This window comes from Prinia subflava, chromosome 15, assembly GCF_021018805.1.
Source record: "Prinia subflava isolate CZ2003 ecotype Zambia chromosome 15, Cam_Psub_1.2, whole genome shotgun sequence".
Lineage (NCBI taxonomy): Eukaryota > Metazoa > Chordata > Aves > Passeriformes > Cisticolidae > Prinia > Prinia subflava.
Genome location: NC_086261.1, coordinates 12,219,701 through 12,244,531, shown reverse-complemented (window position 1 = coordinate 12,244,531; position 24,831 = coordinate 12,219,701).

The window sequence follows — 24,831 nt, the reverse complement described above, 5'->3', positions numbered from 1 at the left end:
TACCTTTTCACTTGGTCATAGAATCAGGGAATTTGATCAAGGCAGAAAGCCAGAAATCCAACCAGAGGGGATTTGAACTACGGTTCAAATTCTGTTTTATTTGTGTTAAACTATTTATTGGCCCCCATGTGCTAGAGTTCTTCATAATCCATTTGATAAATTAATAAAAAATCATCATAAATACTTTAAAGTGCAGACTTTGTGTTTTGTCACTGGCCCCATCTTACTCAAAGTAAAGTGTTGTTCCTACTTTATGTCAATGTACCGTTCATCTTGTGAGAATTAAAGTACTGGAAGCTTTAGGATACATTTTAATATTTGATAGACCAAGAAGACACTGATGGAAGTCTCAACTAATTTTCTAGTAGAGACTGTAAAGATTTTGTAATCTACTGCCATTTCTGGAGACCGCCTCCCCTGGTCTGCCTTGTGCTGTTGGTGTGGATTGCACTGCCCTGTTGAAGTTGTTTCCAAGGTTTCTCTGGATAGACCTCTTTTCCTTACAGTTGTTGGTTTGCCTGTGATAACTTTCAGCTCTTTCTCTCAGTATCCAGTGTCCACATCCTAAACACACTCAGCATGTCCTCCTGATTCTGGAGAAGACAAGTTGTTGGCTAAGATTTATTGAATTTCTTTTTTCATGATGAATTCTCCCCATTTAACATTCAATAGCTTTTATAAGTGCATGCATTTTAGAAGATGTCTTGTTTCCTGCCTAATGTTTCAGTGGATCACTTCTCCCCAGCTATATGTTAACATTTGTGTGGTCAATAATATAGATTGGTCTTGGCACTTGTCCCTTTCAGATGTCCTCACACTGGTCTGTCACATCATGGAACCTTGGCTTGGTTTGTTGGTGATACTGCAAGAAACTTCTGAAATGCAGCATAAAATCAGCTAGCAGCTATTTTACTGGAAACATTGTATGAAGTGTATTGCATCGAGGTTTCCTTACACCATTTTAGTAAAACTATGGTATACTGAGCATGTACATACTTATGTAATCTTTAGATTTTCTATTCCTTGTGTCAAGAAATTAGTCTTGTTATCTGCTAAGAAATCCTAATTTCACATTTCTAACAGTTGGTGAAAAGATGGTGCCTCTATTTATTTATTGTACCCTTTTCATTCTTTTGTCTTCAGTTTCTCAGCTTCACCCTACAAGCCTACCAATCTCCACTCTGCATGATGGTTACATAAAGGCTTTTATTGCTTCTTGTGCTACTTTGTGCTACTTCATACTGTTGTTAAACATCTGGATCAAGTGAAAAGTATTCATTTAAGACCAGTGCTTTTTTCACATTGTGCCTTCTCCTACACCTGAATTTCATACCTTGAAGTATATACCTTCCAGAATATCAGTTTTGCTTTTGAGATTCAAAACTGACCTGGAAACTATTTCAGTGCCAATTTACCTGTATATGTACTTATTTCTTTTTTCCTAGAGAATACAGCAAGAGTGCACCTGCTTTCCCTTACCTTGTAGATACCCAGGGTTTTTTCCCCAGGAAAATACGAGCCTCTTTCTCCATTATTCCAGCTGCTTCTTTGTCAGGGCAGTTGAGCAGCATCTGCTGTGTGTATGTGCGTGCAGTGAGGCTAAGATGCCTGCAGCATCCTGGCTGAGCCAGGAACATTATTGCCATATGTAAAAACCCTCAGACTTTTTGCCATTCACAGTGTGCAAAATGCCTCTCACTTCTCTTGTGGCACATTGCTCTCATGCAGGATTTCCTGGCCTATTCCTCCTTTTTGCTTGCCTTGTTCATTTTCATGGTTGTATTTAACATCTGCTGGCAAATGCTTTTACATAGTGAAAGGCAGGACATGGCACGGGCACATTAGAGGAGCAGGCAATTTTTGAAGGTTTTATGTTTGGCATGGAAAAGAGGCCAAGAGCTTACTACTAACCACATGATCAGAGTAGTTAAATGGACAGGCACATATTTAAAGCTGAGGCAGTGGATGTGGGGCTGTTTGTTCAGTGCTATCCCATCACAGAATTACACAGCTCGCTGTGGTTGCAGTCTGATAATTATTATTGATTCACTCTCAGGCTGTCAATCTGGGGACAGTGCTAAAGCAGTCCATGATGGACAGAAAGAGGATTGGACAGCCACCATCCAACGAGGAAACTTCATCTTGAAAATGAACTTAGATGAGATGGTGCTAGTGGATAAGGGTAATTGATGATTGTTTCAGAGTGGAAGAAGGGAAAAAGGAGAGATAAAAAATTCTTCTTTGGCATTCATCCTTAGTGTCCTGGAACACTCCAGGGACTGTCTGCAAACTCTCTAAATTTAAAGTTCCTATTTTTAATGGTTAGGCAAATATATTGCTCTTATTATAAATAGTGATTAGCTTAGGGTCATCAGGATCCATGAGAAAGACAGAATAGTACCTGAGGGAAATAAATTTTCTCAACCCTTTATCTTGTTCTACTTTTGAGTTCCTAAACATAAACAAATCTTGGAACATTTAGGCTAGTTAAAACGTTTAATAATTGAGATGTGAATATTAGCACTATGAATCACTACTTTAACCACGTGCACCAACAGTAATGAGACTGCTATGAGCTGTATTTTGAAGTATCCATACTTGCTATCTTTTTGCTTTAAAATCTGCTCTATTTATATGTCAACTCATGAGAGAATAAATAGATATAACAGAAGTGCTGGACAGTGTGAGCTGACCAGAATCTCCATTTATGATATGGTCAGACTTTATACTTTTGAAAAGCCATACAAAATGCTTGAGATGGAGAAATCATAACAGAAGAAATAAAAACCTATCTACACACTTTGATATATCTCATTAGATGAATTATGCCCAAACTTTAATTTCAGCACTGATAATGCTTGTTGCAATTTCCATTTCTCCTATGCTAACTGAAGTTGACCCATTGTGATTTCAATTGGGATTTTTCCTTCCTGGTCACCTTGCATGTGCAGAATATCTGGGATCTCAAATCTTCTATAAACTCCACAAAGCACATTGTGTGAATTTTGAAGTGCCAGCTGGAAGCAACCATTATTAATGTGCCTGCCAGCTGACAGGCTGACAGTAGTACCTCTGAGTCTCTCCTCAAAAATAAACTTCTGGGCAGAGGGGAGCAAATGATGGCCATTCCCTCTTTGGGAGCAGCAGATTTACTCCTGTGTAAGTGCTGCAGAGGGAAAGCTGGATAAATGGTGTCTTTTGCCACCTGTGATGTCTTCAGCAGGTAGGGAGGGCACAAACCTTCTCCTCCACCCTGGGGACAACAAGGTTTCTTGCAGCCCCAGGGTCTGGGGTGAACACTGCTGGCTTGGTCATGGGGATGACTTCTTGTTCATTGTTGCATTTAAATCTTCGTGTTACCTTTCAACTTAGCAGCTGCTGCATTCATATAAGTATTTTCCCTGTTATTTTTTTTAATTTGACTTTTGGAATACTAAATATCAGCCACAATAGAAAGATGTCATGTACTAAGGAAAAATCCCTTGGATTTTCATGTAAGCCCCTACAGGGACCTGTCTTAAATGCCTAGGGTATGACACAGGTCTTGCAAGATTTGTATAGAGGAAGCTCCTGCAGAGAACAAGTCTGAGCAAATGTCTAATTTATGTGACCTGGGTCAGTTCTGTGCAAAGGTTCTCTCCTATCTTTTCCCTTTGATGCTGTCCCTACAAAGGCTGAGGCCAAGAGAGATCTTTGCCCTCTGCATCCAGAGAGAGTCACATAATGCTTGATCTGACTGCTCTTAGATCTTCCACACCTTTCCCTAGAGTGCCCAAAGCAACCAAATTTTGGCCTTCGGCAGTGGAGAAGGGCCTGAGCAGGCTCCCTCTTTCTAGTGGAAGGTAGAGCTGAATGGAGCTTTAGCAAGAAGAGGATCAGACCTGAGACAATGGGGCACAACCACAAACACAATGTGCAACAAACACAACGTGCACTCCATGATCAGAGGGGCTGTCCAAATTTTGATGCTGTGTTTACAACGTTTCTTAGGGTGGCTCAGGTGGTACCAGCCTCTCCCTGTCTGTCCAGCTGTGTTAGTGCCTACATCTGCTGGGATTTAATGGCCATGATGCCCTGTATCTAAAAAGTCCCTCAGATTTGCTGACTTTCACGGTCATGGCAAGGTCTGTTTAATCTTGCATCCTTTCCCAGAAATTGTGAATTGAATAAGGCTGTGTAAGCTGAAGAATTGTTTCTCTGATAAGATTGTGGTTTTTCACTGTGGATATTAACTTGCATCTTTATTATATATATTAGCTAGATTTCTTGGCTATCCCTACTTGCAGCAACAATAGCTGCTGGTCCTGGTCCTGGACCAAGCTCTGTAAATGCCAAGAGAAAGCAATCAGTTGTCCACAGACTATTTGTGTGCTGCTCAAAAATAACTTGACTATCACTGCAGGTACCTTGACCTCAGTATCTTGTCCTATAGCTGGGTTGCCCTGTGACACAGGTTATTGTTTTGCAGTCCCCTGTCCCAGGCAAGCTGCAAACCAAGGAACTGAGCTATCCCCCAAGGATATCAAAGGGAGATTTGTGGGTCAGAGAAACACAACTACTCCCATCTTTTATCCACTTGGTAGCAGAAAGAATCTGCTACCAGGTGGTAGACCCTAACTTCTCAGCAATAACAGCCCATCCTGTGAGCTTGTCAGCCTGGCTCTGCCCAAATCCCTCCCAAATGAGAGAACCGGGGCTCTCTGGGGCCACAGGAAGGTCATATATTGTGAGGAGCAGGTACAGAAGGCTGGAGTAATACATTTATAGTGCAGGTTGAGCTTTTGCTTCAGGGGCCATTTTTTAAAGTTCCAAGATGTAATTTGAGAACCTCAGCAGCAGCTAATTCCACCTTCTGGTAAAATCCTCAGAGGCAACATTGAGGGGTAAGGGTGAAGGCATGGCAGGAATGGGGATGGCTGTACCCCAGGTGTTGTGCCAGAGTGGAGGAATGATTGACTACATTGGGCAAATGGTGGGAGATGCCTGTGCTCTGACAGGGAAGCAGGTGCCCCTCTCATAACTGCTGGAAATAGAAAGTGGAGGCTACTCGCAGAAATGATTAATACAGGAAAGAGACTGATCCATCAGTTCCTTTGAAGAACACCAATGATTAATGGGTGTTAGCACCAGAATTTTCTCCTAGCACTAAGAGTGCCTGCATGCTCTTAGCTACGAGGGTCACAGTGTTACAAACTGGAGTGTGGGGTGGATTTTCTGGAAGGCAGAGGTCTGCAATTGCTGGGAAGAAAGCTGCAGCTCACAATATTGAATTTCTCAAGATCCCTAAGCAGACTTGCAGGTATAATAATTGATCACAGACCATTGTAGGCTGGTCTGAGATGTGCAGAGATGAGGCAGAAAAATGTGCCATTCCTCAGCTGCCGCATTCTGTCTCCATCAGGCTTTTTGTGTCACATCTGCTGCCTTGGGTTTTTCAAGCATCTCCTACACCTCTGACCACTGAGTGGCAGCTATTGCCAGGTGATGTCCATCACTGGAGGCTCACCTTAATGTCTGCGTGCACATGCATTTTGTTAGTACTGTAGTGTTTCGGATTTGAGTCTGTCACACCATTATTTTTTCTCTTACAGGACCAATGTCATACTCTGGGCAGGCATTAGGAAGCAGGAGTATTTTAACAATCAGGAAGCTTTTTGCCTAAGGCTCTAAAAATAATGTTCTGCACTGGATGGTTAAGTTTCAACAGGTCTCTAAGCAGCATTGCCGTTCTCCTAGTAATAGAGTAATAATCCAAAATAAGACCCTCATGCCTAAAACTGCTGTGATGCTTACTCCCTACATTTCATTATTGTGAGTTGGAGCTCCCCCAGAAATACCATCTCTGGATTTCTGACCAGAGTCGGGGTGGGGGGTGGGCAGCAGCCTCGTGAAAGGAGAGCACGGTAATCCTGGGAATGGTTGGGACACACTTGTACATCATTTGAATGAGGCTGTGTCAGTCAGCAGGTAAGCGGTTTTGTAATAGAAAAGCTGGTTTGCAGGAGCTGCCCTGCAGTCCCACCACTTGGAGCAGGTGTTACGATAAGATAATGGTCGCTTGTAGTAACCCTTGTGAATCACAATCCTTGAGGAAAAAGTAGGGACAAGCCCTTCAAATTGGGTTTCAAAAGCATATAAAGAGTTGACCTTACAGAGCTAGTTCAAGGAATAACCTAATCTTTCTGTCCCATATCCCCCCATGTACAAAAGCTTGCCTGAAATTGAAAGTGTGTGTGTGGGAAGCTTGTAAAGGCAATGTTGATACCAAATAAAGAGACCGGTGTCCTCACAAAATCATTTACAGTCTCTCTCTGCAATCTGCAGAGGATTACAGGTTTGCAGCATGTTTATGTCTGGCTGAGACCAAGGAGGTTTTGCTGCAAAATGGTTATCAGTGTAGAATCAAAGCATAAACAACAGCACCGAAGTAGAAAGCATAACGATTCGAATGAATTGAGTGGAAGAAATGATGGCTCTTAAAGACAATGTTGCTTGAAGAAAATTTATTTTCTGCTGGTAGTTTTTCCTATTATTAAGCTATAGCAAACCCCTATACACTCACAGACTTGCCTTCTGCAAAACTAACATAATTTTAACAATTAAAGATTGAAGTGTGGACTTCTGAGATGATCCCTTATGACCTACACTTTATTAGATTTATGTTACCTTTTGATATGTTCTATTTGCTGGAAGCCCCAGCATCCTATCATTATGATTCAAACGTGCTTTGCTCTCTGCTCACAAATAATTGATGCTCCCTTTGCACAAAGCATAGTTTTCAGCTGATAAGCAGCAGGGTAATTGGCACCTTCACAGGATATTAGGCAGAAAAAACCCCATCACACTTAGCAGACAGGAAACAAACAGGGGAAGGTAACTAAATAATTATGGTTGTGTACTCAGGGCTAAAGGCTTCTTCACAAGTTCTGTATGTTTGCATTATCTGTAGTAAACGTTAAGATTTGTATTTATCAGCAGAGGGGTGGGGTGCAGAAGGGGGAGCCTTTGTGACACAAATACTTGTAAGGAGGTGGATTGCTAGCAGTATATAGAGAGAATATGGTTTAATCACTTAAAGCCACTGTGCAGTTTGAAGTGCATCTGCATGAAGCACCTCTGTGGTCCCCTGTTAGCTTGTGGGTGTGACATAAATTACCAGCACTGTCATAGTGGATGGGTGGCTATGAATAACACAGCACTGCAATGGATTCCTGTGCAGATGCATGTTACACATCATGCCTACGGACCTGCAGTCTTAAAAAAAATCACTTGTATTTGGGGCAGCCAAGAGATGCTTTCAAGTCTAAAATCCTAGTCTACCCCAGGCAGATAAAATCTTTCTGGCTGCAGTCACTGGCAATGTCACTGTGTCTGTCGAAATATTTTAGTTTGTTTGACTTTGTAATGCTGTTCTGGTAATAGCAGCTAATTACCAGCAGCTAATAGCTGCACATTTATTTTGAAATTATTTTTTTCAGGTTTAGCCAAATACCTTTTAATATTAAAATCATCAAACAAACGAGTCATATCAAATGTGCAGTCTCATCAAATTCAGCTTTTTTACGCTTTGGATGGTATTTTTAATGTGTGGTATTTCTCACTGGTCATTTCTTTTTCTTTATTTTCTTTGTCAATATTGTGGACCTCATAGTAAATGTATTGGTGCATCTTTTATAAGTCACTTGGATACTACACTGAGTGCACTGAAAATGTGTATAAATAGAAATGTTAAAAATCAGCATAACTCTGTATGACGCAGTATTTTTACCAAAAACATTTCTTTTTACTAAGACTCCTATTAGCTGCTACTCAAAACTTCTTTGTGTGCTGTATAAGTGTATGAGAGGAGGAGAATGTTATATTTACAAAATAATTTACTGACCTAACTAGATTCTATTTTCTGGACATAGGCCAATTCTTAATTTTTGATAGTATTAAAATATCCTTTTGCATGTGCACAGAGCACCAATATCTATGTATCAGGTTTAATTACTACTCCCGGGTTACAAAGGCTGTGGCGACGTATTTTATTAGATAAGAATAAAGAGTGTCAGTGGAAATAAGACCTATCACATTATACACCAGCCTGTACCCAGGACAAGCACTTGTGTCTGTCCTGATGATGGTGTTGCTGTATTTGTTTTCCAATTACATCTTGAGTGAACTCAATAGAGCACAAGGCATGATGGGAGAAATCGCCTTTCGCTGCAATTACTCTTTGTGATCTGCCCAGAAATAGGGGAAGAGGCATTGTGACTTCCCCTCCTTGCCTGATTTCTGAGTGCATTCCTTAGCCCTTGTGCTGAAAGATGAACCTGTGGCCAAAGGAGCCACCTAGCAAAGCTCGCAGGTCCAGCCCTTTCTCACTTGCATGCACATCAATTACAGCACGGCAGAGGATTGATTTCTCCAACCAATTATGCCTAAACATGCTAAGCTTGTTATCGAGCCACGTCGTAGTTACGTAGAACCCTGTGCTTGTGTGGGACAGAGCTCCACCAATGCTCACTGTGAGTGAGTTCTTGCTGTCTTCACAATGCACAGATGGTGACAGTCTAGGTCTGAGTAACACACGTAGGGAGGCAGGGTCATACCTCATCATAAAGCAAATATTTGGCTAATTATGGCTGTGCATCACTCACTGGAGTACCAAACATTCAAACATTATTTAAAAATAATAATTCAAACAGAATTATTACTTTAAAAGTTTGTAAATTTGTTACAATAACAAGTTTCCTATTTAACATCTCCAGAAACAGCAGTCTGTTTGAACAAGAATTCAATTTTTCTCTTTTGGGCAGAAATATAAATACAAGTTTTCTTGGAGAATATCCTCAGCTGCATCTTTAATATTATGGCAATAAAGCTTTTTCTCAGAATTGTGGAATATCTAATGTAATCACAGGACCTTCTATTCCATTTTTTGAGTTTCATTTAACTGTTTTCTTGTGTTCAGCATTGTTGGCCTATTACAGGACATATACATGGCCCCTTTGTGTGTGTTTCTTTTATATATGCAGAAGGACCTTTAGTCCACAGCAGTTTCCATTGTTCCTGAGGTACTACACTGCATTGGTGTCACCCTTGTGGCACTCAGCATCCCAGCTGCTGAGTAACATTTCTGCAGCTCTGATTTCACAGTGCCAGCCTTGGAAAGCCTTGCTGCTGTAGCTCCTCAGGCCACCACAGGGGTACCTGGAGCTGAGCTGCAGTTGAGACTGTCCCCGTGTACACTGTGCTCTGCTCCTCCAGAGCCTGCTCTTAGCCCCACGGGTTGAACTCTACCTTGAGAGACTGTTCTAATGAAGGAAATACTACTTCTCCTCACACAGGATGTCAGCCCTGTATTGCTCATACAAATAAATCCATAACTTCAGCTGCAATTTGAGTTATAAGAAGAAGCCTACCCTAGTCTGTTGATATGCAATGCCAGCACCTGCCTTGGAGAGCTGAGTTACAGCCCCTAGGGTTATCCAGCCTTGCAGCTCTCCCCACTGCTGGGGGCACAGCAAGAGCCTCTTCCTGAGGGGTATCAAGGGCTACAAGACCCTCAACTCTGAAGGGTCCCTGTGCTTTCTCATTCTTTTCCTGCTGTGGCAGATGTTTTAGGCAATCTTTTGCAGTATTCCTCTGTTGCTAGCAAGAATCTGAGTCAAGGCATACATTGTGGCTCTACTTCACAAGCAGCCTTCTAATCCAGTAGGTGACAGTGAACTTAATATTGTTACAGACATTCATTTGTAAGTCGCACTTTTTATCCTCCCCTACATCCTGAGTGTGATTTAGGATGATACTTTCAATGCCAGGATGACAACTAGGAATTCTTGATATGATGTGCAATATTGGAACAAGAAGTTGTTCCACATTTGCACATCAGTTGCAAAGCCTGCCTGTTTAGGTCACTGAAGAGGATACTTAACTGTTCTTCTGAAATCATTGTTGGGCTCAGTTAGTACATTAAGTGGTTTGAGATTTTTAGGTGAGTAGTATGTTTTTATTAGTGTGTTATTCACCTCCTATTACCATTTGTACAGGGAGGAGGGCTGGTCTGGTGGCTAAAGCATAAACTGTAGAATCAGGTGTGGCTGCATGCCACAACTGTGCCAAAGTGTTGGTATCTGTTGGTTTGCTTTGTTTTGGGTTAGGTTTTTTGGTGACAAATCATTTAATCTCAGTGTTTCAGTTCTCCATCTATAAAATGGGAATAATAATGGTGCCTTGTTCCCAGATTTTACTTGTCTTATTATTGATGACTGCATTCTCTTTGAGGGTTAGACTTTCCCTTGCTTAAAGGCTTAACACAAAGAGATCCTAATCTCAGCTACTTTAATACAAATAACAGCTACACAAATAGTGCTATTACTACCTGGGCATCAGCATGACTTGTGACATCAATATCATGCTGACAAGCTCCTCACCTCCCAGGATTTGCTTTGCCCATCTCTGCTCCTAATCCTAATGCGTTCAGTCCCACTGGTGTGGAAAAACATCTTCATGGTTAATACTCCTCCCTCATGAAAGGAGAATTCCTCTGGTTTTCTGCCTATCTCTGCTTGCCAGGAGGAGCTGCTGGCACTGTGTTCTACATACACCATGGCTTAGTTGTTACACTTCAAGAAACCTTTAGTTACTCCTGGCATTAATTTCTCCAATGTGTGTCCACTTTCTGAGGTTTGGTTCTTTTGAGAAGTGCAACCACCTCTTTTCACTTCTGAGCATTTTCTGCAGCACCTTTGCTTGCATTAAAGTGCCACAATACTCCAGCTCCTCCTCCTCCTCCCCTTTCCCCAATCATCTTCACTAGGTTTATACAGATTTTCCTCTAACAGCAGCATGAAAATAGGAAAAAAATCAGCCTTCAGCTCATCAGTTTTATTCAGGGCAGAGTTTCCTGAAGCTCTCAATTGAGATTTCAGGACCTTTCCTAGAGGTTCTTGAGGATCATATGGCCTGCAGTCAGCCCCAAATGCTGCTGACATCTCCAGGTGACTGGCACCAGAGTGGAGCCAGGTTTCTGAACAGTTCCCATGGCTGCAATCCTGCTCTCTTTTCTGGGCTGGTGTCCTGCAGGATTTCAGAATGTTCTGTTTGGTCTGCAGCATCCTCTGTAGGCAATGTGCATGCTGCCCTAATACAATAACACAGACTATAGTAGTGATGCCCAGGAACAGGACAGGTCTCTGCTGTAACCCTTCTTAACAAGGGAATGAAATGAGCATTTATTCAGGAGTGAATTTGGCTAGTAAGGCTAATACACTAAATGGCAGTGAAGTCCACCTACCAGAATATGTATTATAGCCTTAAAAGAGCTAAAATGTTAGAAATTAAAGCTACCATTAAAGAAAATTTAAGGCCAGGTTAAATGCTTTTATGATGGATAAAAGTATCATAAATTAGAGTATTTCATATTGTTTATTACACTTGCAGCCAAAGGAAATAATAAATGCAATGACTGGCTGATTAAAAAATATCCTATTATTGGGTAAATTATTAGTGGGCAGTGACCCTAATTAACAAGGCAATAAACCTGAAGATTTGCTTATGATGCAGCTGTTGAGACACCCTGTGATCCAGGTAGAGTTTTCCCTCAAAAGGAGGAGCCCAGCATTTCCAGAGAAAACAAACCAAACAAAAAATGGTTGACGAGGGTCCCTGGGTTACTGGAACTGACACTGCAGGTTGCAGACCATAACAGTCTTGTAAATTTAAGGCTTGAATAATAAGAAGAGGCTACATCGTAGTTCTCGTGTAGTGCACTGAGCAAATGTGGAGGCCCAAACAACAAAGTTCATATCCAAACTCTTCTGGAAATAAGACTGACTTTTTTATTGCACTTTGCAATTCAGCAGAGGAGTAAACGTGAACTCCTAGTAGTTGCCTTGATAAAATACATAATACGAGGCATTTTTGAAGGGAAGGGAAGGGAAAGAAACAACTGTAATAACAAAATCCAGTGGATCTGAACTTCTTTGCAATCAGTCTCCTCTTATGGGGATGTCTCCCTTGCAATTTCCCTTTTTCCTGTTGTTTATTTGCCAAGGTCTTTCTTTTTAGTTCCCAATCTCTAGGTCACCATGGCATGGTCTGTGCAGTGCCTAGAGCAACTGGACCCTATCCCAATTAATGTCTTTAACAGGGGTTCTTTTGAGCAACCCATCCTGAAAAACCCAGAGAAATCTCAAGCTGCCTTGTTCCTTTGATAAATTATAAATATCTCTTCTGCAAATTTTAGAAAAGCCCAGAAGCATTCTCTGCATTTGTTGATGCATTTTATCTTTAGAAATAATGACAAACTTTAGAATTAATTATTTGTGCATATTAATAGATGCAAGTTAGGGATGAATAATTTGTTCATGCTTAGATGTTCAGAGTTGCATGTTTAATCTGGTCATTAGTTATCTAAGGGCTGTAAAGTGCTCCTGTACTTACTCTGGATGCAAAACTGATAGATAAAATTAAGGTCATTTTCCAGCATCAGGCCTAATTATGTGCAGGGTGGCCTTGAGGCAGCAAAATTAATCTTGTACATTTAGTGGGGCGAAACGAGGAGCTCCAAACCAGAGAGCCATCTCACTGCTAAAATTATTTGTTTCACCACAAAATAATGTACAAATAGGAAATTCCCTGGTTCACTCTTCCTGCTCAGCTGCTCAGGGGAAAAATCGTTATTGGACAAGTCTGCTGTATGGATTGCTATATGTTTTGAATTTCTTTAGCCTTTGTCTTTCTTGGAATTTTTCTTCTTTGAAAATGATAGGGAAAAAATAAAAAGTTTTTTAAACTGAGTTTTGCCTGTAGTTAGGGATGGAGTCATCCCCATTCTCTTTGGAAACTGAAACAAATTCCACTGAAGATTTTGGATGTTTCCTAACTGCTGGCGAGTGGTTTTGAAATAAGCTATCAAAGGCCTAAAATGAAAGCACAGAATTTCTTAGCAAAAAGTTACATTTGGGGATAGAAATTTACAATTTCTATTTACTATTTACAATTTACAACTGTAGTTCACAAGTTTACTGATAAATGGAGAGGGTTTAAAGGCAAACTCTTTGGAATATGGGTGATGCCTGATCTGTAAGTAGTTTCACAGCATTTTTCCTCACATAACTTATCAAAAGAAGTCAGAGGCAAACCAATATTTTTATTGCAGCCATTCCTTGGCAAAAATCCCTGCTTCCCATAATGTCACCTGACATTGCTTGCCCTGTAAAATTTTTACTGCTACTGTGATTATTCAGAGAAATTGCCATAAAATGTACATAGACAATGTTCATCAGTAACCCTTAGCATCTGGGGCTGTGATCAAACACGAAAGCTGTGTGTAACACATTCCATGGCCTTCAGGACCTTGCATAAGGTGTACCTGCTGCATCCCCCATTGACAATGCTGGCATGACTGGAATCTTGTCTGTGTTTCCTACCCCTGGTAACTGAGGCTCCACTTCCTGCTGAAATTTAGAGAGAGCAGAGCATCATCATCCTCATCATCTGTGTGCATATGTGTATATAAGTATAATAATGTTTGCAAAGCTTTCATGAGCTTCCTCCCTCTGCTACCTCCTTCCCCAGTGATTCAGTCACTTCATATTGTAATACTTTGTTGACTATTGATTTTTGGTTAAGATTGGAGCCCAGTACAACTGTATGAGCATTCGTTGGCTTTAATTTGATGTTATGCTGCTGCCTTCCATTCCATATTGACAGGCATCCTCTTATTTTCAGATTGGTGTCCATTCACTGATGAACGCGCACTAGGGGGATCATGACCTTTTCTCTTATCTGGACAGCTCTTGGCTTCATGAACATTTTTTGCTGCAGGGTGTTATTAACAACAGGGTGATAGAACAAAGAAATGAAGCAATGGGAAGCACATCAATGTATGAAATTTGCTTTATTAGGATTCCCCCGAGGCCAGAGCAGTCCCTAATTACAGAGGTGTTACATCCCTTCTTGGGATAACAAACTATATTTTTAGCAGTAATGAGAGCATGATTTTGAAATCACTGTGTGGTCATCCTCCCACTGTACAGATGCTTGTTAATGCACATTTTCCCAGATACTGATTTTGAGAGAAGCATACAACAAAAGGAAAGCTAAAATCTGTGAAATTACTTACCTCCAAGTGAACAAAGCATCTTGCATTTCAATGTATGTATTTTGAATGTTGATCTTTTCTGCCATTTTATTTCACTATTCAGGAATGCAGTGTAATTTGTGAAATAACCCAGTTTGTTAATATGCTTATGCAGAGTCAAGGCCACAATGCACTGGTGATGTGAGTGAGTCTCTTGTAGCTTCAGGATGCTCTGGTTTTTCGTCACAGAAATCTCATCTGAACATGCCTGGGAGGTGGGCTGGCATACTGAATTGCAGGGAATAGGTCTTAGTTGATAATTCACAGATTCTTCCATCCATCTTGATATGATTCCAGAATATTCTGTTTTAATCTTTTGGTCTTCCTGCTCCCAGGCTTCTGACATAGACCAAAGATAAAATGGAAAGCAACCAAAATACGTTTATTCTGCGTATGTATGGTTATTACAACCCTTACAGCTTGTAGAAATAGTGTGAGCTCTGAGGCTCTCCTTGGCTGCACAAGCTGGGCGTGCTCCCAGAAGCTCCACTGCCAAAGGTGGAACCTTCTGATTACCCAAGGAGTGGCCCCTGTGCTACTGCCACGGCTTCTGACCTCTCATGTCAAGTGTATCTGGCAGCTTGGCCCATCTCAAGACTTTCAGTTGACAGATTTAAAAAAAAAAAAAAAAAAAGGCAGATAATCAAAAACAAAACCAAAAAACCACCCCAGAATACAGGAGCCAACATGAGCAATGGAACAATGTGAACAATCCATCCAGCCTCATGTGGGTGTCTGCCACTGCCCTCCCTTCGGCTGGCCCAGCACCTTCCTCTTCCAGCATCCACCAATTCTGGCGGCTGGTGGAAGAAATTTTAACTTGGAGTGAGGCCCTGTGGGGCAGGGTTCAGGTCTAGAGGGGCACATGAGGTGATAAAATGGCAGCTCTGATTTAATCTGATTTTGGAGATATTTCTTTGTAATTGAAAAATCAGAAAATCTTCTAGCAAAGACCTTTTTAAGTTCTTCATTACATCAAGATTTAATGAAATATTCTGCTTTCTTGCCACACTATTTGCTGTTAATTAAAAAATTGTGGGAAATAAAAAACAACCAGTCTTTAATTGATTAAATATAAGTGTTTCTAACTGCCTTGTAAATTGAGACACATATTGTGTCCCCTTCAGCTCATAAATACTTTTCCTCAATAATAAAAAGACTGTAAAGGATGGAAGTGCCCCCATGTGTTTCAAACTCTGATGGCAATCCTGGACACTGTTTTGTAAAAAATATATCTGGCCAGAGGAGGGGAGAAAATAATTTTTGGAGCTCAATAAGTAGGACCCTCTGTTGGGTGAGGAGACAGGAGTTCCTCTGCCTGGAGGAATTTATGATTTTTTAAGTGAGAGAAAGGTTTGGAAAGGTGAGATCATAGAAACCTCACCTGAAAGCTCCTGTGTAAACCTGGTGAGTCACTCACCTGGGAGCTGAGGAGGACAAGTCCTCGTCCTTGGCCTGGAGCAGCCCCAGGGCTCCAGCCCTGCTCTGCTGCCTTCACCCAGCTCCCCTGGGAGGTGCCTCTGTGCTGCCATCACGTTGTCCTTGCTGCTGAGGACAGACTTCTTTTTTGTCAGGAAATGAAAGATAGGTTTGCTCAGCCTGAAATTTTTGAAAGTATGAGGAAGAAATACGATGTAAATAGAACCATGGCTCTGTTTTGGTGGATGATTCAAACTTCATGTCAAACTCACCACATATGCAAGCACTGTTCTGTGCTCATTATGCTTTTTAAGGATTCTGGTACCTTTTTTTATGTGCTGTGTACTTCACCACTCAGGGTTGCATTGCAGGCATTTCCCTCTCTCTGACAATAATTCAGTCAGCCAAATACAAATCAAAGAAAACACTTAAGTGGCTCATTTCATTTTAAAAGAGGAATGATACCAATAAGAATATTTGGCTTCAGCCCTCTTCTGCCCCAGAAGCTCCTTTCAGTCTCTTTTCCCTCTCCCCAGATAGTTGTTTATTCAGTATTAAGCTCTCCCTTCCCAGAAGACCCAAGCATCCACATTCACACTTGAGCAGCAGCATTGTGATTCAGTAATGAGGATGAAATGCTTTTGGGATACCGTGCTCATTGAAAGGCTGAAGCTAAACCAATCTACTTGGTAAGAAGATGACTTTGTTTGGCCAAGAAATATCTCTTTACTGGGCTTCTAAAGCCCACCCTAACTACTAGAGAGAATGCTAATTAAAAGATGAGGGTGTAATTGCACCAGACAAGTATTTTTTATTGAGCAATTTTTCAGTGTTAGGTGAGCACAAACAGCAGAGTCTCCTATTAGCGTTAAGGAAGGATGCACAGCTGAATCCCAGAACCTGGTAATGGAGGTTTTCCTCTTTATTTTAACAGTTAAGGCACATGAAATGCCTCTGCAGCTAAAAAACAATTAAATCCTTTCCTTTTTTTAGGTGACTGACAGAATTACAGAGCATTTTATCCTCAAATATATATCTTTACACTCAGTGTACCTGTGAACACAGCATCTGCTGGTATCATTCAAAGTACAGAGAAAAAAACACACATACTTATATGCAGAAAAAGCGCCTTAGGTGGCTGATCTTTCAGATAAAAGAAGTGGTTCTAGCACTAAAAGGGAAGGAGGAAGAGAAGGTACAGCATCTGTTGTATATCTGTATTGTGTCATGAATGGGAAATGGTGAAAGCAAGGGAAAGCACTCCACAGTCAATTGTTTTTTTTCTGTTTTGGGGATAATCTGATTTAAAAGCAAAATTTGAAGGTCCTTGTGTTTAAAACCATTTGATAGTGAGACTTACATTGGAGCCAAGGGTCTGCTCCAATCTATAATCCACTGTAGTGCAGTACAGCTTATTAAAACAACAATGTCTAAGATTGCGGGCTCAAAATTTTATCTGAAAATGTCATGGGACATTTACTTTGTCTCCTTATAACCCCACAAACATGGAAAGTTTCCTTTTTTAATGTAACAGTTAAGTCAAACATCAGGGGTGTATTTAATTTTGCAGGTCTGTGTGTGATGAAACAAAAGCCCTCATGAACACAGGAGAAAATTGCCATGTCCTGTTCAGGCAGTGGCTCTCAGTGAGGGCAAAGAGCTGGGAAGAATATGTTGTCCTTTTCTGGGTGCTGGCAATGTGTCCAGCAGTGGAACCGGTGCATGGGGAGATTGGATTGCTTTCCCAAGGAGCCCATAATCTAAATTATGCAGAGGACACCAGGCAGGATGTTTCTTGGAGTGTGTCAGCAGGGGTTCTGGAGCACAGAAATGCTGCAGGACTTGGCAGTGCCCCCACCTGGATGGCTGAAAGTGCCTGGGGGGGTCACACAGCACCTTTGGCAGCACACGGCTGTGGGAGAAAGGTGCATCACCTCCTCACGTAGCATTGCTGTGTGCTGCTGAAGGAGGAACACAAACACCTTTATTCCTTGGGCAGTGTGCAAGTTTTTTCAGCAGGGAGGATGGAACTGCCAGCATAGGAATTTGGCTGGGTAACTAGAGATACTGCTCCTCTTCTGTCAAAAACAGTCACAGGGACTGCAGTGAATGCAGCTGGCAGAGGGGCTAAAAATAGCACCGAGCCCACTAACATTGTATTGAAATATTGGTTCAGCAGTGATTAACTCTCTGCTTCTCACCACCCAGTATTGAGCTGTTGCAGCTCCAGTGTCTTCCTCAGCCTCACAGCAATATAGAATGTGGCTTGTTAAAACAAAAAAACTCTGCTTTGGGTAACTAAAAAGTAATTTGTTTTCTGTGCAAGAAAACACATACAAAAATTAGTTGTTGTGGAATTTCTGCTGTGGGCAAGGGAAAATTCCCCCTCACCCTCCTGACAGTGTGAGGCTGGGCATCTTTCCTGTGGCTCCCAAACATTTGCAGTGCTTGGCATGCTCTGAGCTGAGAGAGCTCAGTGTCCTGCAAAGTTTGACTTGTCTTGAAGGGCCAGGAATGAAGGGGAAATAGGCTTCAGTAGCAACTGGCCTGTCGTGTCATAAGCAGCCTTAAAGCTGGTTTTCCACTCAAAGTGAACAAGAGGGAACTCTTCTGTATCAGCCTGGGCGAGATTATGGAAAGCTACTTTGCCTTGATATGGAGTAAAACGAAATGCTGGGTGTTATTTTCAAACTATGGCCAAATGAATTGCTGGTGCAATCAATTTAGGTATAATGAATTAAAAAGACATTAAGTCAGTCAAATATTTAGTGTCAACAAAAGAAAGAATCTATATAAAGTAATCTATATAAAATCTCTATAAAATCTATATAAACGCTATATAAAATCTATATAAAATCAAGGCAAAACAAATGTGCCAGGTATGTAAAAACTGTATCTAGGTTTCAGAGCAAGCTGTCACTTTTTTTTTTATCCTGTATTGACACATTACATTGAAATGCCTGAGATACTTGGAACTTGTGGATGGTTCACTGTATCCAAATGAAAATTGGATCTTAAAGAGCATTATTATTCTTGGACCTCCTGAGGCTTCCCAGTACTGGAACTCCTACAGCAGACAGTTTGTGGTGATCAGCAGCAATCCCAAAAGCATCTGTTCACTACAGAGCAAAGATGTTCACTGCCTGAGGGGAGGAAGGGGTTAGAACTTCACTCTGTGCATGTTGTTTTCAGCTAGGACTGTAAAGGTTCTGTGCAAAGTCTGAATACAAGCTGCATTCATTTGAGCTTTCATTACAAAAGGAAAACTTTCACAAGGACTGAGAAGAGGAGAAAGTGAATCTGAAACTAGGGCACATGACCAGATCTTGAGGACATTTATGATGGAGGAAGAGAAAAATTCAGAGCTAACTCAGTCATATCCAGGCCAAAAACTTCCTGCTGAAGCCTAAGATAAAAGTGTTTGTGTAAATTAGCAGTGGTACTGTACCATCATAAGGATGGCCAAAAATGTTTGCTGTAATGCAGATTTCTAGAAGTGCCTGAAACAAGGCCCAGTTATTTTTCTTTGGCCTATGAGTTGAATCCTTCAGTTTGCTAGCCACCTCCTACAGGATTATAAATCCTTCCAGATTCTGTTGGCATCAGAGAAACTCAAGGACAGTCAACACTCTCAGGATATATTTTTTCAAAGCACTCAGCATTAAATTAAATGGTTGCCAGGCTGGCTAATATTGGTTGTCTTGAAAAATCTATCTGTAGCTACAAGTTATAAATATCAACCATTTTGTAATAATTTTTGGAAACACAGAGCAATGCTATGGGCAAAGGCTGCAGGGCCCAGGAGCTCTCAGCCAGGGAGAGAGGTCAGGAGCCTGCCCCACACTTACTGCCAGCCTTTCATTTTCCATCTACACCTGTGTACTTGGCAACAGGAGGCTGCTGTGGCCAAAGCAGCACAGACAGCACCCTTTGAAACCATTATTGCAAGCCCCATTTTAAAGCTTATTGTCAAAAATCAGATGCTGTGCTTTAATGACAAGCTTTGTAACTTGCCATTAACTTGTCCTAGCTAAAGACAAAGCTTGGATGGGCTTGGGGATGCTAATTTACCTAAAATATACCATTCTCTGATAAAATTCAAATATTCATTCAAAATATCTCATCTGTTTTCCCAGCATTAAATTAATATCTGTCACTCTACATCAGCTCACTTTTGACAGACTTAATTTTGCTTTCTTGATAGTTCTGTGGGTAAGTTGTGGCAGTGAGCAAGGGGTCCTGGTCTGTGTGCAGAGCAATATTTATATAAACAGCAGTATCTGCAGCTCCATATCTGAACAGACATTGGCAGAGAAAGCGAACAAAGGTGTGGGAATAGATTGATGATTGTGCTAAAAAGGACTTTTTTGTGTGACTGTGAGGTGCTTGCAGTTTGTTCCTCTATAGAAACCACTGCAAAAATGCTACTTTTGAGCTAAGTGATTAAATACCAGGTTTGAGGTCTGACATTCATGTCATAGCTGTAACATTTTGTTGAACTTGACTGAAACCGTTGAAATTTTTTACCGCACTGTGTTTTACAGAAAAAACATGTAACAAAACATGCAGCTTAGGGCTTCCCCTGCATTTGTCCTGCATCAGTAAAGCCTCACCAAAGTCAGCCCACACAGCTGTAGAACAAAATTAGGTACAAGCAGATGAGGGTTACAGGCAAAGTCCTGGTAATATCTCAGGTAATTTACACGTTAAAGAGCACTCTGTAATGAATTACGATGTCATGTCAGCAGCCACGCTTCAACCCCAAATCTGCCAATCATTATAAAGCTGAGTTTGTTGGGCCTTAGATACAGGGACCTCACCAACTGCCTCAGGCAACATCCATACTTATTAGACAACACGGACCCCAGGGAGCTTTTCAGAGCGTGGCCCTCACCACCTGGCCAAAGCAGAGAGCAATGAAAGGCAGCGACACAACAAAGCACCGAGTGACTGCAGCCCTGGCTGCCCAGAGCCCGCCCAGCCCTGCTGGGGCAGCGGCCCCGGCCCCGGGGGACTCACAGACATGTTAGATTTGGGGCTCACGTCCTCTGTGTTCAGCACTTTTGTCAGGACACAGTCCAAAATCTTTGCTGTTTCACACAGCAGCGAGCCTGCAGTGCGTGCGGGGTTGTGCTGCTCCAGAGGAGGGGAGGGAGGGAGGGAGGGAGGAAGGGAGAGAGAGATGGAGGAGAGGGAGGGAGGGATGATGAAGGGAGGGAGGATTGGAGAGATGGAGGGAGGATTGGAGGTTTGGAGAGATGGAGGGAGGATTGGAGGGAGGGAGGGATGGATGGACGGACGGAGGGACGGAGGGATGGATGGATGGATGGATGGATGGATGGATGGATGGATGGATGGATGATTGGATGGATGGGTGGATGGATGGATGTACATATGGATGGATGGATGCACGTATGTATGTATGTGTGGGTGGATGGATGGATGGATGGATGGATGATGGATGATGGATGGAGGGATGGATGGATGGATGGATGGATGGATGCATGGATGGACATATGGATGGATGATGGATGGATGGATGGAGGGATGGATAGATGGAGGGATGGATGGATGGAGGGATGGAGGGATGGAGGGATGGATGGAGTTCCCCGCGGCTGGCCTGCTCGGGCGGTGCTGAGGTTCGGGCAGGGGCAGCTGCAGGCTCGGGTATCGATCCCGGCCCCTGCCGTGCTGGCAGCAGGGACTAGAGGGAGCCCTCGGCGCGGGCTGCGCGCCGGGAGCGGCGGCAGCAGCAGGAGGAGGAAGAGAGCATCCGGCAGGACGGAGCGGAATGACAGAGCTGAGATTTTCCTGAGCGTTTTCTCTGCTCTGTTAGTAGTGAACACTGTCAAGAAATGCCTACGTGATGTAGGTTTTGCGGTAATTTTCTACTCTGCTCAGGAAAAGGATGGGGAATAAATCAGAAAAGCAGTTTTGAAAGGTGAAAGAAATACCTAAAATTATTATCCTTGTCACAGGCAACAGGATGCTTTCTTTCTATGCATTTATTCACTGTTGTATGGGGTACAGTAATATTTACAGATTTTTTTTTTTCCCCTAGTTAAAGCAGTTGGTCGTTTCAGTCTACCTGGTTTTTTTATTCTTTTCCCTTTTCTGCAACCTGCTTTGTAATATAATGACTGGCTTTAAATTCTTCGGAGTGGAGGACTTAGACATAAAGCCTAGCACGAAGTCATACTTCAGCAATTCAGACTGGGAAATGAAGTAAATTTTCCCTTTATTCAGAGCGGGCTGGGGCAGAGGAGCATCCGCAAGGCAGGGAGATACCAAGCTGAGCACAGGGGCTGTCAGCTCTGCTTCCCTTAACTGATCACTTTAGATTTTTCCTCTCCTTTGAAATACTGTGCGAAGCACTTGCTCCATCACTGTATGGTTTTTGCACATAGGTACTGATAAAATCCAAATCCAGTGAACTGTTTATCTGTTAGCAAATTGCCACTGTATTTGAGGCACTTCTGGATTTAATATTAGAGAGAGTGCAACAATAATAACGATTACAGGTTTTTCCCAATTTAGCCATTTCTCTATGCATTTTTAAGCACATATCAACAAGGGTAACAGCAACCAGAGATAGTTAACACTTCCTATTGGCTTTTTAAACCTCCCAATTGCTGTTTACCTGCCTTTCAGAGGCAGAAAGAGCATGAACAGGACGGGGTGTGTGTGAGAACAATTCTATAAAAGATTATCTTGCACACAAAGCGAACGGCCCTGCCCCCATTGTGAAGGCAGGGATTCCCCCGAGATTAGGAGAGGAGGAATTGCTTGTGGTCAGAAGAGGCAGGAGAACAATAGAGCCCAAAATGGGCAGCAGCAGCGGCAGGCGCTGGGGTGGGTGGGAAGAGTGGCCAAACGGCCATTGCAGGGTACGTGGCGTTGTCACTGACACCAGAAATGGCTAAAAGGTCTCAAATTAGCAATTGTTATGATTAGCAGGTGGTTTGAGAGATAGGAGGTCTAGGGGAGTGATTGGTGCTTTATACATCACATGCTATCTGGTCCAAAACACTCTTCACTTGCTCATTAACAAAGAATTATGAAATTACTTAAAGGAAAACAATTCTAATGAAAAATAGAGTGTTACAGAAATCAATTCCTTAAAGGGGTCATGACTTTTTATAAAAGTATTACAATTCCTGCAGATTTTATTTCTGTGAAGGAATTTCGTTGGGAAATTTGGCAGGGAAACCAACATTATACAACAGTGTTTCATCTGGCTGGGAAAAAGTGATAGGATTATTCTAACACATGCATTCCTTTCATGAATAACTCATGTATTGAGATTGTGAATCTGCTCCTAAGAGAGGTTCAAAGAGCCGTGGCTCAAAACCAAATTTATAAGAATCAAAGCTCAGAAGCATTTTGGTCCAGAGACAGATAAAGTTTAATCCAAGGCACTAAATAAAATCATATAAACAAAACGTGCATCGTCTTCTATTTCTTGACTTTGAAGGTAAACTCAGGGATGTCAGGGCTTTATTAACACTGGCTCTTTTAAAAGCAAGGACTGGATTCTCCAATTTCATGGATGTGCAGATACCAATACTCTCCTGAGGATTGTCTGTGTTCCAGACCCAAAATCTGGAGCACAGCAAGTCCAAAGACACTCTTGAAATAATATCCATTTACACATTAACAGCCTGCTCTTCTCTTTTTGAGACTTATCCTACCTACTCCTATTTTCACTCTAGAGAGCAATGACTTGTACCCAGGCTAGATGAGCACTCACTCAGTGATCTACAGAATCCTGTCCTGTACATGCTAGGGGAATTAATTCTGCCAAAACATATCTAGCTAAGATTTTTGTTTAAGCATTTTATGTTTAATTGTCATTTTGTTGTTCCTGCAATGTGGCAGAAAATACCAGGCTGACTGCATTAGTGCTGGGCTATTATCACTGCTCTTTTTTCATGTGCTGCAGGCCACTGGGCAACTATGAGACCCTCTTTGCATTTGCCAGAAGTAACTTTAAAAGTACACTCTGAAAGGAAAAACTTCAGTGTCCTCTCCATAATTGTGAGAAACCTGACAGTAATTGGTCAGTCATTAGCTCAAGATAAAAAATCAAACTGACATATCCAGTACTGGTGATTATTTTGGAAAATATTAGCTCTTCAGTCAAGAAAGTCACAGCACACACTCTGCTCCCAAATCCCTCTGGGTACAACCAGCAGGGGTGTGAGAGCAGCTCTGTGCAGGAAAATGGTGGCAGCCCAAGATGATGCCCCTTAAATTTTAGATTTAGGTATCTAAAATTTAGTGGGATATATCAGCAAATTGAGAGATCTCACAAGACAGGAGATAAGGACACATTGGCAAAGGAAGGTTTGCTTGCAGGCTCGTTGAATAAGCAAAAATAAACTTTCTGTTTGTGCTCACTGAATAAGCTGAATGAGCAGTTCAGCTGGCCATGCCACAGGAAGTAAATGGCATGGGTTAAAAATGGAGAAAAAACAGTGGAAGGAGGATGAAGAAATGCCAGCTTTTACAGTCTTTGTTCTCATAATTATTGATTTGCCAACATAAACAGCACAAAATATATAGACAACTATGTACTCTAGAGTTATGATATGGATATTTTAATTGGGCAGATTTTTAAAATATCTTAAAATTAAGTGTTACAGTTTTTGCAGCAACTCTGCTATTAAAGATACTGGTTTTCCTAAGGATGTCTTTGGTGAAGCCCCCATAGCAAACCCTTTGTTTTATGTTCAGTGAAGCCAGAGGTGTTATTTCTCACAAATGAGATCATTTCCGACTCCAAATTATATGTTCCTAATTATATATATTCTAAATAAAATCTTGTCAAAACCCTGCCATTTCCCCATCTTTCTGTCATATAATTTGTGCTTACAGCTTGAAAAAGAAAATTATGCTGCAGATACATGTCTGAGTATTTTTTCCTCTGCTGAGAAATTGGGTGTGAAGGTATCTAGACTTGTACTTGTAAATTAAGGACAAGAACCCAAAATCTAAGGCAAGTAGTGTGACAAAAGCAACTCTCCCTTTTGAAATAATTTATTATAAAACAAAGCTATAATCAAGTACTATTGATACGATCTTAATGTCAAATTATTTTTAGCCCTGCCGTTTGTTTCTGAAAAAATGTTCTTTGTTCTGTTTTATTTTTATTATATTTGGAGAAAAAAAGTACAGTAATGGTTGTGGTATATCTACATGGAATTATTTTTCCCTTTTTTTTCTGCTAAAACCAGGAAGCATTATTACAGGTTTCCAGTGCATATTCCTGTTTCCCACCC